Raw genomic sequence first — 13,420 nt, forward strand, 5'->3', positions numbered from 1 at the left:
ACATAAAAAAATATTTGACGAAAATTTTTACATAATATGTAATCATATATAGTTTCTAACCTCTAAGTACACAGGCATTCCAGAGTCATAATGACTTACTATAGTAAAATGAACCATGTATTAATAGTAAAATATATATAATTCATGTATCCTCCTTGTGCAGCAACAAATTTTTTTTCTACATTTCAAAGGCTTAAAACATTTTATAGATCTATATTAGATTGAGCACATTTAGACGAGATTTCCTTAATCAGCGCTTGCACATATTGGTACTTCAGTACAATTATTTTACTGCTTTTAGTAATTTGATAAATTTATCCTTAGATAGAAACGCTCAACACCATCTCTAACAAACGGACTAAACCTTTTCGATTTCCGTTTGTAAATATATTGTAAGTATAAATTCCAAAATATTAAAGAACGATTTTTTTATTGTTTATGATATACTTTTACTACCAGGCCCGGTCAGAGCTATTTTATAACCCAAGGTATTATGCTAGCTGCCTATCTTTTATAAACATTTTATTTTTGGGATTTTTGATCTACGAGTATATACTTTTCACGAAAACGTGCTTGAAGCCCTTAGTCGTTACCCAAGGTGGACGTTTGACTGTTTGAGAGATGAAGCTACGGTCCCTTTTTATTTGAGTCCTAAATTCGATTTATTTAATGTATATTATATTATCTGATAAAAATGGTCTCGAAAACAACTGCTTAGGTACCTACTTCTAAAACAAATAAAGTTATAAGATATAATAATACTCATACTATCTACTTATAATATATTAGCATTCTGATATAAACACGCGTATAAATAATCCTATGCGTACACGAATTCATTCAGCTTGATTTTTTTTACATATTATGTCTTCCGACGATTTATGCATTTCGTATTCGGATCATACCCCCGACAAAGCATCCTCACACTAAATCCGCGAACGTCTTTTTAATCTGTTTATTCATTCCTATAGAAACGATGACGTACGACGCACACAAATGAATACGGCCGATCGTTTAGTGATTCCTCAAAATGTATCTCGTTAAAATAATAACAATAATGTGTAATTGTAAAAAAAAAAAAAAACAAGAAAAGCAAAAAATGGAAATAAATAACGTAAATCGAAGTGGGGAAATCTGCCGTCACGCGCAGACGGACCTGAGAACGTGATCGCGAGTGTGTGTCTGATGACAAAATGCGGAGGCAAGTCTGATCATCGCGCCTTCCAAACACCCTCGTGGTTCCGCGAAAGAAATGTCGTATCTCAAGCGTGAGGACGGGATCGCCGCCGGCGGGGGTGCGAAGGGTACAGATCCCGAAAAGAAGAACATACAGCCGCCGTCATCGTCGTCCAAAAGTCACGTGCACCACGGCAACGTGATGGAGATATACAATGGTTTTTCAGCGCGAAAGCGTTCCGACCCGGAATGATATATATATATAAATTATATTATATTAGACTGGCGCCCGCGTAATATATATACATATAAAACGCCATAACGGCATATTGTACGACATAAAGCGTGGAAATCGATTCGTTTTATTTTTTTCTATTTCTTCCTTTTCCTCGAGGAATACAAGCGGCTGCGGTCGTATTACTGGCGCACGTGAGAAATTATTTGAGTCGCGATTTGTATGCAACACAAACGGCCGCAGAATCATATGTTCATAATATATGCATACACAGACGACGTTCAGTTCGGTTTCAGTACGGTCTTGGGTTGGTTTGCCGAGATGACCACAGCTAAGATAACTTTGATGTGATATTTGGACCGAGTACGTTTTGTGAGTAAACACCACGTAAGTCTATTGGTGTATTATATACAGACACGGTTTGCGTTGCGGTGAGGTATAGTCACCCACGCAAAAGCCAAATTGTTGAACGCTGACCACCAGACCACTGTTATTCGTGGACAAGCAGTGCTAATAGGTGGGTGGAGAATAAAACCAAAATTGTATAAACGATTAGGTACCATAATGTTTTAATAAGGTATTAAGATCTGTGTTCCAATTAGGACCTATGTGCAATTTTTTTATTTTATTGTATGGTTACGCGTAGTTTTATCACACAAAATATTTATTTATATTTTTTATCGAATAAACTTGCGAATAAAACGCTTGAAATATGTTATTTATGATAAATAACACTTGTTGATCCGGGGAAAAAATGCTCGAGATTTTCCATGCAGCAAGTCCCTCTATAGAATTTTAAATTGCAATTACATTATCATGTATATACTGTCTTATAAATGTAACCCTCTCCTCTATATACTAACTATGTGATATTATATTGTATCACAACTTTTCACAGCATAAGTAAGTACTTAAAATATGTACTATATAATAGGTACATAACATTTTTCATTTTTAATAATGAACGATTATGCATAGGTACTAACTCATTCGGTAAGAAATAATATTTAACCCCGTTAAATTTGAACCCAAGCTATGATGCGATAAACAATTTAAATCCGTGTACCTACCTACGAGAGTTCAAAAGTATCTTAGTTTTTATTTTTTAATAATAAATTACAAAAAACAAAAGTCATCGTGAGCAACTTTTTACTCGGATACCTAATACTGATTAAGTTCATAATTTTGCGTTTGTGCGTTTCCCGTTTATGGACGACTCCCAACTTTTTTAATACGCAGAGTTTTTGAGTGTAAAAAACTGATTAAACAATATTAACATTTCCGAATAGATTTATTTTATTGTGCTATAACTTGACTTGGAACGTACTTCAACAACTAATATGCGAGTATGCCACTGCTGTAGGTATATATGCGTAACTATACGCTGAAAATCTTACCAAACACATAGAAGTGGTGCATTATTGCTATTTGCTTGATTATCAAAGCATTTGTGTTTGAAAATTAATGGTTCAATATTATTACTATAATATTATAATAATTGAATAAAATTTAAAACCGATTAAAATGTTTTTCATTATATACGCCGTTTTGAGCACACGCGTATATATATACTAGGTACACATACTTATAAAGTATAACAGGGGTAAATTTTCAAGGTTTATGTATAGTTTTGGAGTTCAAGAATATTACGAGAAAAAAATCATCATTGAAAAACTACGGAGAGAAACATTACAGTTTTGTTCTAAATATTTTGGGTATAGCGAGTAGAATAATTGTTTTTTTAATGCAATAACTTTGTTGACTTTGAGGCAATCAGAGTAGGTACGCGAAAAAAAATATTATAAGTAAACATATTATATTAGACTTACAATTATAGACTCTTTGCTACTTGCTTTAATGTTTTTCACAGATAATAATCCCTGACAAACGAATCGATCGAATCATAGGTACCTACAGCACTGTTATACTTTGTAGACTTAATAATATTTTATACTAAATTATAGTAAGTATACCTACATATCACGTATACTAATCAGTCGTCTGTTATTTTGTATGACTGATTGTTTTCCGATTCTGTACATGGATGGCGAGCAATATAAGTAAATTATTATTCACGCGTACTTATACCGTATGCGATTCCGTCGGTAGACTTTTCGGTTGTTTACACTAACTGTTCGTAATGGTGTGGAATCATCGAAGGAGATTCAGCTTCCTGTTTACTTCGTCTAACACGGAAAATAGCACGTCATGTATACAAGTTGGTATAATGGTTGTGTTGCGTTCAGAGACCACGCAGTGCAATGGATTGTGTGCACGTCCGTAACGTAGGTACTCTGGATTCCTGTAGAGTGTAGAGTGTAGAGATAAATATATTTAAAAGTTCGTGTGCAGCTTGATTTTCATTTCCATAATAATATAATGTGCGTGTGTGTGTGTGCTCCTAATCTAACCTAATGTTGAACAAAATCTTCATGATAGCAGAAAAGCAATTTCAAGAACAGATTATTGGTAGTATTATTTTTACCTTTTAAATATAAACAAAATACATAAAAACTTTTGTTTAAAGGAGTTGACTGAACTTTTCGACATTTTACTCATATAGCGTCACTGAATCTACCAATTGTTTTACAAAAACAAAATGAGGATTTTTAGTTTTTGAACAGAGAAAAAAATATGTATAGGTCTTAAAATGTTTTTTCATTATTTTATAAATTTTTCTAAAAGAAGGAATGTTTCAAAAGTTTCATGAATGCAAATATACCTGTGGGTAATATACTAATATACAATATACTTCCTTATAAATTATACTATATCGAAGATTGCTATTAAAAGATAAAATGAAGGAAAATATTTCAACCTTCTCAATAATTTTCTTAATGTATAGAAACAACAGTGAACAAATAATCTATGACATTTAATCTTTTTAATCAACTTTTAAAGACCAAAAAAATTGAAATTAGAAACTAAATAAAAATTAAGATGTGAAATAATCATCAAAAATAATGAAAATCTCTCTCAAGGTACGGTTCTGAATGGTTTACTGTATAATAATGTTAGCAGAACGTTTATTTAAATTTGTAGTGCTAGTACATTTAATTCATGAAAAGATATATTTTTGACAATGTATTAAATAGGTACTATACAAGTGTATTTAATAAATAGTAATTTCATTTCTTAATATCCATAAATATAAATTAAATCCTAATGAATTTCAAAAATATATTTTATCAGAAATATAGATCTTAAGAATAAATTTAAAAATAATACGATCTTAAAATACATACTTAAGTGTCCTAAAATAAAATTTGTAAGCGTCTTAAAAAAGATAGGTGTATAGATCTCAAGGATATTTTAAATGTAGTTCAAATTGTTTTAGATGCAATCAACTGTGTGAATCAAAATTCATAGAGGAGCTATATAACGATTTCAATGTTGTATACCATACTCAAAAAATTAATTCGTATAAAAATATAAACATCAATATTTGTAAAATGTTCGTATTTTAAAATTATTTTCACTGCTGCAGTTACACAGAAATCAATAATGACAAAGAATATGTGTTGTATTTATAAATACTTATTTTTTAAGTGTTATGCGTAAGTATGAAGAATTTTCTCACATTTTTCCCATAAAAACTGTTCTAAAATAAAAAATGTATGATAGTACAAATAACACTTATTGTAGAATTCAAAATTATGTTATCTTTCTCTGTGCAATTAATTTTTAGGGCCCCCAAAAACAAAACGAAAATCACACGCCATATGCCTACTTAACCAACTGATTCTTTCACCATAAACCACTCATTATTTACAAAAAGTATCACAATTTCTTATAATATTTCTTTTGCATGATTGTAAGTAATTAAAAAACAATCATTTTCACTATTATTTTATCATTATAATATTTTTCAGCCTTTTCACTTTTTTGTACGATAAGTTACGATTTTAATTCCATATCTATTCTCAAGTAGAATATAATTTAGAATGTTTCGTTACACAAAAATCAAATTTTGGACGAGTAACTGATGAATTTTTATAGTAGCTAGTGAACCAACATTTTCCGGGGTACCTATGTTTAACAATAGTATAATATAATGAACATTTTCAAAAACTATAATGAGGGGTTAATGAAAAAAAAAGGTATAAAGTAAAGTCAGTTTGCTCCTCAAATTCATAACGATATGAGCACATGGATTTCCGGCTACAATAGTAATATATTTCCGGATCCAAAGAGACGGAATGATTTATTCTATTCGACACTCTATACGCGAATTTCCACATGGACCTCTCGGCCTCTTGCTGTTCACTGAATATGCTAGTCAAATAAAGAAAAACGACATCAAAAAATAAGTATTCAGTATTTACAATATAAAGTGAACGGGATCAATGTGAGAGACCTTCCGGTAGCGAAACAAACAGTAAGTTATTTGAGTATGATTGCGACCTAACCTCGAAAACAACGACTATTGTCTCCAAAACCTCAGGTCTTATCCCACATCTATTCGTTCTGTCTCGTTCTAAATACAATTTTTAAATGGCTCTATTTTAGTAAAAAAAATTGCTCCAATCATCTACTTTAAGGAAGATTTCTAGTAGCAAATCTTAAATCAAGTTTGTATTTTAGGTGGTCAAAAGTAGAAATTCTTCAATACATTTTAAAAGAATCAGGAAAAAATTAATAAAAAGTGGTCAAGTGGGTATCACTCTACTGTACAGTAGGTGTAGAGTGGGTCATGTAATGGATGTAAAAAAAACATGCCTTTATTTGTCTTTAATATTTTTAAACTACATTAATAAAAACTTTTAGAAGAACCTTGTATTGAATTTTCAAGTTTTTGGGTGCTACAAAAAGTGTAGTTGAATAACATTTATATAAAAAAAAAATGGATAAATAAATCAAAAATTTCTCGTACTTATAAACTATAATACATTTCTCAGAAAGAATAAAGAAGATGCTAATGTAAACAGTTATTCGTTTTTTAATTAGATAAAACAAAATATCAAAAATCGATTTATGAGAAATCGTCAATTTACGGGTGAATCTGCAATAAGGCAATGTCATAAAAATAAACCGGTTAACTTTTTTTTATTGAACGAATAAATAGTATGAGGAATTTTGTTTTAAAATATCAAATCTTAGATTTTAAAATGAAAATTTTTATGAATTTTTAACTCAAAATGTTCGTGATTCTTACACATTTTTTCTATATTCTAATTTTAAACTCAAAAAAAATATGGCAATATTTGATATTTTTTAATTGGTATATGAACAAGCTATGAAGAATCTTGTAATAGATTTTCAAACCTATTGATCAAGCAAAAAACTTTTATTGGCAATTATAGAAAAAAATACATGAAAATTTCAACTGTCCATAAAAAGCTCAAAAAGATTCAAAATATTTTGAAAATGTTATGTCGTTTAGAAAATAGGTAAATAAATATTTGGTAAAAAATTAAAGTATCTACGTTTATTTTATTTGAGTAACTACAAAAAACAAAATCGATTTTGTCGAAAACTAGCCCAACCAAAAAGTAAGACAGTCTCCGCTCGATGAAGAATATTATATACGAGAATAGGTATATTATTGAATTCATATTTAACACATCCATTACTGCAGCGACCGAAGTAATTTAAACTTTAAATGCTTAAAGAAAAAGATCAATAATAATAATTTCATCATAGGTGCCACTTATATGAGCTTTCCGCGTACTACAGATTAAGAAACGCTGCAGTGTACTAATTATAAAACGTGTTCCCAGCATTGATTACAAGATGTGACTTATGAATAAGTTGAACCTACTATAGGTACCTACTTTCCCATTTTTATTTTTATAAATATATATATTATAATAAATTATTCCGTGGTTTACATACAATCTGCCACGAACGAGATGATCACACTCAAAAAATATTGTTATAATTATAGAGATAAATAGTGTAACATATTTTATTGATACGAGTAGTGGACTGATAAATCTGGTACGCTTTAGTTTTGAATCATACGCAATAATATAATTTGTATTATTATATTATTTAACGCTCGTCGTTCAATCGGGCTCGTAGACGTCATTTCCATTTCCCAATGTCAATGTTTTCGCTGAACGTGCCAAAACAGTCGAACAGATTTAGTCAAATTAAATACGGATGGGTGTGTTTCGGAGACAGTGGATAGGATCGTTCGAGAACATGGTAAAGAATTCCATTAGAGCACGGGTGAGCGGGTAAAATAAATGGCACCGGCTGTTAATTGAATTACGTTTGCGGAAATTGTGTCGGCGGTGATGATATATACCTATATGTTATATACATATTGCATATACATATGCGTGTGTACGTAGTGTGTGCGCTAGTTCATAAACAAGCGGATATTTTGCTCTCCTGTCCCGCGATGACGATTCTCGGTCAATTTACTTCTGCCAGTCGACGGCCATGTAAAACCTCTAGGGGGTGAATGAAGTATAGTTTGTACACATAATATTATAATGTAATATACCTGTTCAGTAGTGCGATACTACGATCGGTTTAATCGTTAAACGATTAATCGAACCCCGGGGTACCGTAAACACCGGAGGATTACAATAATTATAAGATAACACTCCACCAATCAGCTGATAATTAAACGATTATTTAAATAAAAGTTTGTATGGTTTTCTAAAGGTGTCTCAAGTATGAAGCAGATAAATTAAAACGATTTAAACGATTACATTTTTTTTTTTAGTTGCACAACTATTGCGAATCACACAATAACGACGTTGAACGAAAATTAAATCAATTACTATACACTTATTAATTTTATGACGAAACTACCACAGCATATTATCTACAATTTCCTATTCCATCAACCTAGAAGTAACACCTTATAACACTATTAGTTTTAATAGCTATAAACCTTACTTGGATATTAATAAATGGCATAGATACTAACAGTAAGTACTTAAAATATGTATTTGCATTTTGGAATAAGTACGTGCACTATTTGAATACTTATTTCAGAAATGTATTAAAAGACAAAAACAAATATTTTTCAAATATTTTCGCTCATTGGAGGGGGAGGAGAGCAAGGTGAGCATTTTCCCCAATCTGATTGTAAAACTTTTCCAGTTGTTGAACGGCTGTTGGTAAAATAACATATCATAACTATGGTTTATTCTAATTTTAAGGAAATATAATATTGTGCAATCACTAGAAAATTATAGTTAATTTAATAAATAAAATTATAATAAATAATTTATAGTTCTTTAGTACAAATATATAGATGCTGATACTAGAGTATAGAAATTCTAAAACAAAAACGATTACTCTTAAATGTATTCATGATTTTAAAAAAACATCTATGATAGAAAACCTGTAAAATTTTCCATTTTTCAATTACGTTATATCAGTCGTGTTTCATATTGTTATTAAATTTGTGAGACCTCTATAAAAAAATATATATAATGACGCCACTGAAGTAGATACCAGAAATATTTAGCTCCTCCAAGTCGTTTTAGCTGTAAAATTAGGTTCTATTTAACTCAGACACGTTTAATTGTATACAATTATGTAAGATGGGAATTGAGACATTGAGATAAAAATGTAACTGGAAATTAACTTGCAAACAAAGCGATCTATTTTTTTTGGTTCAGTTATGGCATGATCAAAACTTTTGACCCCTCCTATTTAAAACTGAAATATGACACCACTAAGAGTAGGTATTCAGAATACTAAAAACTAATTTAATAAATTGTAACTTAATTTTCTTCTGGAATATCAATTTAGTTTAGATAATATTATGTGTTTGAAATATTAATGTGCTGGATTATTTAAAATTAAACAGCTTTAGCTAGGTTAAGCATCCTATATAAGTTTAAAGCAAGGTTTTCCAAAGGTTATAGTTTGATATTATAAGGTTTGTCGTAAAGTTAGGTTTTTACAAATTTGCACTTTTTTTATTAAAACATTTCTAATACAAATATACATATTTTATGAGACATGAATATATGACTGTTTAAGAAATAAATAAATTACAATAAAAAAATAAACAAATTTATATTTCAATAGTTAGCGGTGTTTGTTTTTTTGAACCTACAAAAGTACTTGCAATTGAGAATTACAAAATATTTATCGGAGTTATGCCACAACATAAATATTACATAATAATAATATTCCCTAGGAAAATACGTTTAGTTTAAGCTATTATCTATTATTTCGTTCTAAATAGGTGAATTCTTTTAATACAAAATGACAATCAACTGTATAGGTTTACGCGTAACCACAAATAACAAAAAACAAATTGCTATTTTCAACTAAAAAAATTAATAAATAAATATAAAAGTTAATGGGCAATATCCGTCTTTTCTATTGGAATATAATATAATAATTTAAGTTTTCGTCAACATTAACTTTAACTTTTAAGTTTTAACTTGAATATTTCGAACATGATTTTTCTTAAACTTTTCGAACTATTTGATGTGTTTAATTGTGAACATTTGTTCGGATTTTGAACATTTTTAAATTCTTAATATTCAAAAGGTTCAAGGGTTTGAAATTTTGAAGAGTTCAAACATAATCACAAGCCCCCTAAAATTTCCGAAATAAGACTGAAATAATATCATGGTAATTTTATAGTATACCCTAAATAGTAACAAAGATTAATTTATATTTTGTTTTGTCTGATACAAAGATGTACAATAAGGAGCAATTAATTTTAATTGAAAAAAAAATAACAATGCTCCCATAACTACTAATCTATAGGTACACACCTAACTAAATATTATTTTGATATAAGTATTGATACAATAATACAATATAGAACAAAAACAAAAACCTTATCACAAGTGTTGGTAATTTTTTAACTGATCAATCGATTATTAAAATAAATATCATTATTAAATATTAATCATAGGTTAATAAATAAAGATTAAACAAGAGCTTTTTACTCATTATATTAAATGAATTCGTATCATACCGATCGTAATAGTATACAGTTATTTTTGAAAGCGTTTTGATATAAAGATAGTGTAGGTAGTGACAACGATGACTGCCGAATATTGATAATCGATTATTGGCCATTGTCATAATAAAAAACTTACAAGTAATTATTTAATTATTGATAAATGTCGTTTAAATAAAAATACATAATGTAAACGAGTTTAATATTTATGCTGATACGTCAAAATTATGTACACCATATTATTGGAATCAAATAAAATATATAAAAAAATAATACTTATAATATCGAATTTTGTGCTGAAGATTGTAATTTATAATATTAGTGTACTCTCATTTATCAAATATTTATTCCTTTTTTCATTACTTTTGATTTGAAATAATAAATCATTTAAAATGTGCTATCTAAATGACAGTTATCGCTTTGCCAGTGGTTCATACCTGGTGGAGATGAATGACATAACTAAGTAATTTCGTGAAAAATACATTTAGAGTCCTCTTTAATAATATGAAAATCCGGTAAATTATAATTTCCTCAATCGAAGTAATGTCTAACAGAGGGTTAAAGTGGAGAGACGTAAGGGATCTCAGTCTGCCTGTCTCAAACTTATGCTTAAAATAAACCCCCTTTTAACTTATTCTTCAAAATATAGGCTGGTAGACTGAGCCATGAAGTTGAATCAATATTTTCTTTCCTATCCAAAATTAGTCATAATTTGTTTTCAAAATTCCATCATTTTGGATTCATCAGTATATATAAGTAAATAGGTAGGTAGCTAACTTTTTTTTAGTTTGATAAAAAAAATGACTGACCGATGAGCCTTATTGCCATCCACGGGCCACATCAAGAAAAATAATATTTCATATTTTAGTCTTAAGGAAACTTTTATATGCAATGAAATCCTAAACAAATATACTAGATGTTATACTACCTATTATATTAATATTGTTAATATTATAGAAAGCAATTTAGTTTTTGAGCGAAGTGAAAAGATAATTTTTTTTTTTTGGAAATTAATGAATAACCTTTTCTTTACCTAATAATTTGTTGTACATGACAACACTGCATGGAGCGCTCAAAATAAAAAGGAATCACAGAGTCTTTTGCCATTTTATGAAACTATAAGCCCTGCATCCAACTCGCTCAATTATCGTTAGTTCCATGAATTCAATTTTTATTATAATATAAACACAGTAAATATTGTGTTGACACATCAAGGTTATAAATATATCATTTTAAGTACCTACCCGTAAATTTTTTTTAACTAAAAATATATAAATAATCAATGTAAATTCTGTATTCTAAAAAACCAAAAAAATAACATAAATTAAAATTGTAGGAAATACATAAAATATTATTAAGTTACGTAATTAATTAATAGCTTTGATATATGGGTACCACAAATACCTAATAAAAAAATATGAAAACCGCTAAAATAACTCGTTTTAATAATATTTTAATCGGACATTTATTTAAAGAAGTTTTAAGTTTATAACTTGTATTGTTTTAAAATTGATGTTTGTATAACATGGGTAATTAACTCAGTATAATACAATATTATGTTATTACAAAAGTATAAAAATCCTATTGAAATACTTTTAAAAAAAAACGTTATATCGCACAAATTATAAGTGTTAAATATAAATATGTACATTATACTTGTACATATTGTACAGGTATTATACCTACATATTTTCACTACCATTTTTCCTTAAATATTTAGGCAGTCAATTTATTTAGATTCTGATTTTTAGAAATTGTATAAGACATAAGTACACTCCTGTTTAGATGTATAATAATCTAATAATATTTGAAAATTTGATATTTAAGTGTGGGTACTAACAAATTCTAAAAGTCAGAATTTAAATAACTGCATTATTAAGGTATAAAAGGGAGTGAGGGTGTTGGTGTACACATGACGTAGTGCGCCTATCTTCTGTATATTTTCTCCTCGGCATACCAAACATAATATTGTAATAACGAAAATATTTTTTGGGTTATTTCATTATTATGGCATCCACAGTATTGTTGCTGGTGTTTTTATTGAACCAATAGCTTCTGAGACTTCTGAGACACATTTTTATTATAATTAAACGGCTCTAATAAATTGTTCATCCTACACCTTATTCTGAGTACATAATATACCCTGCTGACAGATCGTAAAAATAGTTTCAATAAAAACATTTTTCAGCACTACTTAAATGAGTTCGAAATTCTACAATTTATTAGCTCTATTTTATGGCTATACCCTGCATTTATTGATACGAAGCTCAACATTTTATCTATTATTCATCCAATAAAACATAATCTGATGGTTCAATATTGTTTATTACTAACGTTGGAAAGCATATTTTTGTACTCTAGTGGTGAAAGAATTAAATGATCGATTTTTCACATTCTTCGCCAATATAAAAATTATTTATGATTATATATCAATTAAATGTGCTATATATGGTAATAAAAAACCAATAACAAAATACTTATATAAATAAATAAATAAAAGTATATATTGTTATAGTGGTAATACCTTCAGTATAGGTAGTTTAGTTTTCAAAAGGGAAATATATTTCTATGATATATAAATTACAATATACAAAGAATATGAAATATATTATAACAAAAACATGAAACAGCTGGTTAGAAAACATTAAAATAAAATCTTAAATGTATTAAGTTTATTTCTTTTAACTTTAATTATATTTTTACGGTATTCGTAAATCATATATAAATATATATTATACAAATAGTGCAAATTCTTTTTTGTTTAGAATACTACGCATGATGCGGCGCTGCACTCCACAATTATTGAAAATAAACCTTCTTAGTACTTGTACATTTAATATTCATAACTTGTTGGATAATAGTAGAATAAACTATTAGTCTATATGCAGTAATTTATTCTTTTATAAAAAGTAACAACTATTGACATGATTCACAATACTATTAAAATATGTGTTCAAAATATAAAATTGTTTATAAGCATAGATTTAGTTAACTTTTTCTGTTTAAAGTGAGTGTTAGATAGATATCAGTGTAGGACACGGTAGGTGCATAACAAATACTAAACGATTTAACATTGAAATTACATTTAAATAAGTAAAAAATATATAGTAGTTGAA

At 28.6% G+C, this 13,420-nt stretch overlaps 1 protein-coding gene across 3 annotated transcripts in view; it reads right to left on the reverse strand.

Annotated features, from left to right (window-relative positions):
* The window catches only part of LOC111029433, a 144,767-nt gene that overhangs the window by 128,516 nt on the left and 2,831 nt on the right, over positions 1-13,420 (reverse strand). The gene's annotated exons all lie outside the window — the stretch shown is intronic.

This window comes from Myzus persicae, unplaced genomic scaffold, assembly GCF_001856785.1.
Source record: "Myzus persicae strain clone G006 unplaced genomic scaffold, MPER_G0061.0, whole genome shotgun sequence".
Classification (NCBI taxonomy): domain Eukaryota; kingdom Metazoa; phylum Arthropoda; class Insecta; order Hemiptera; family Aphididae; genus Myzus; species Myzus persicae.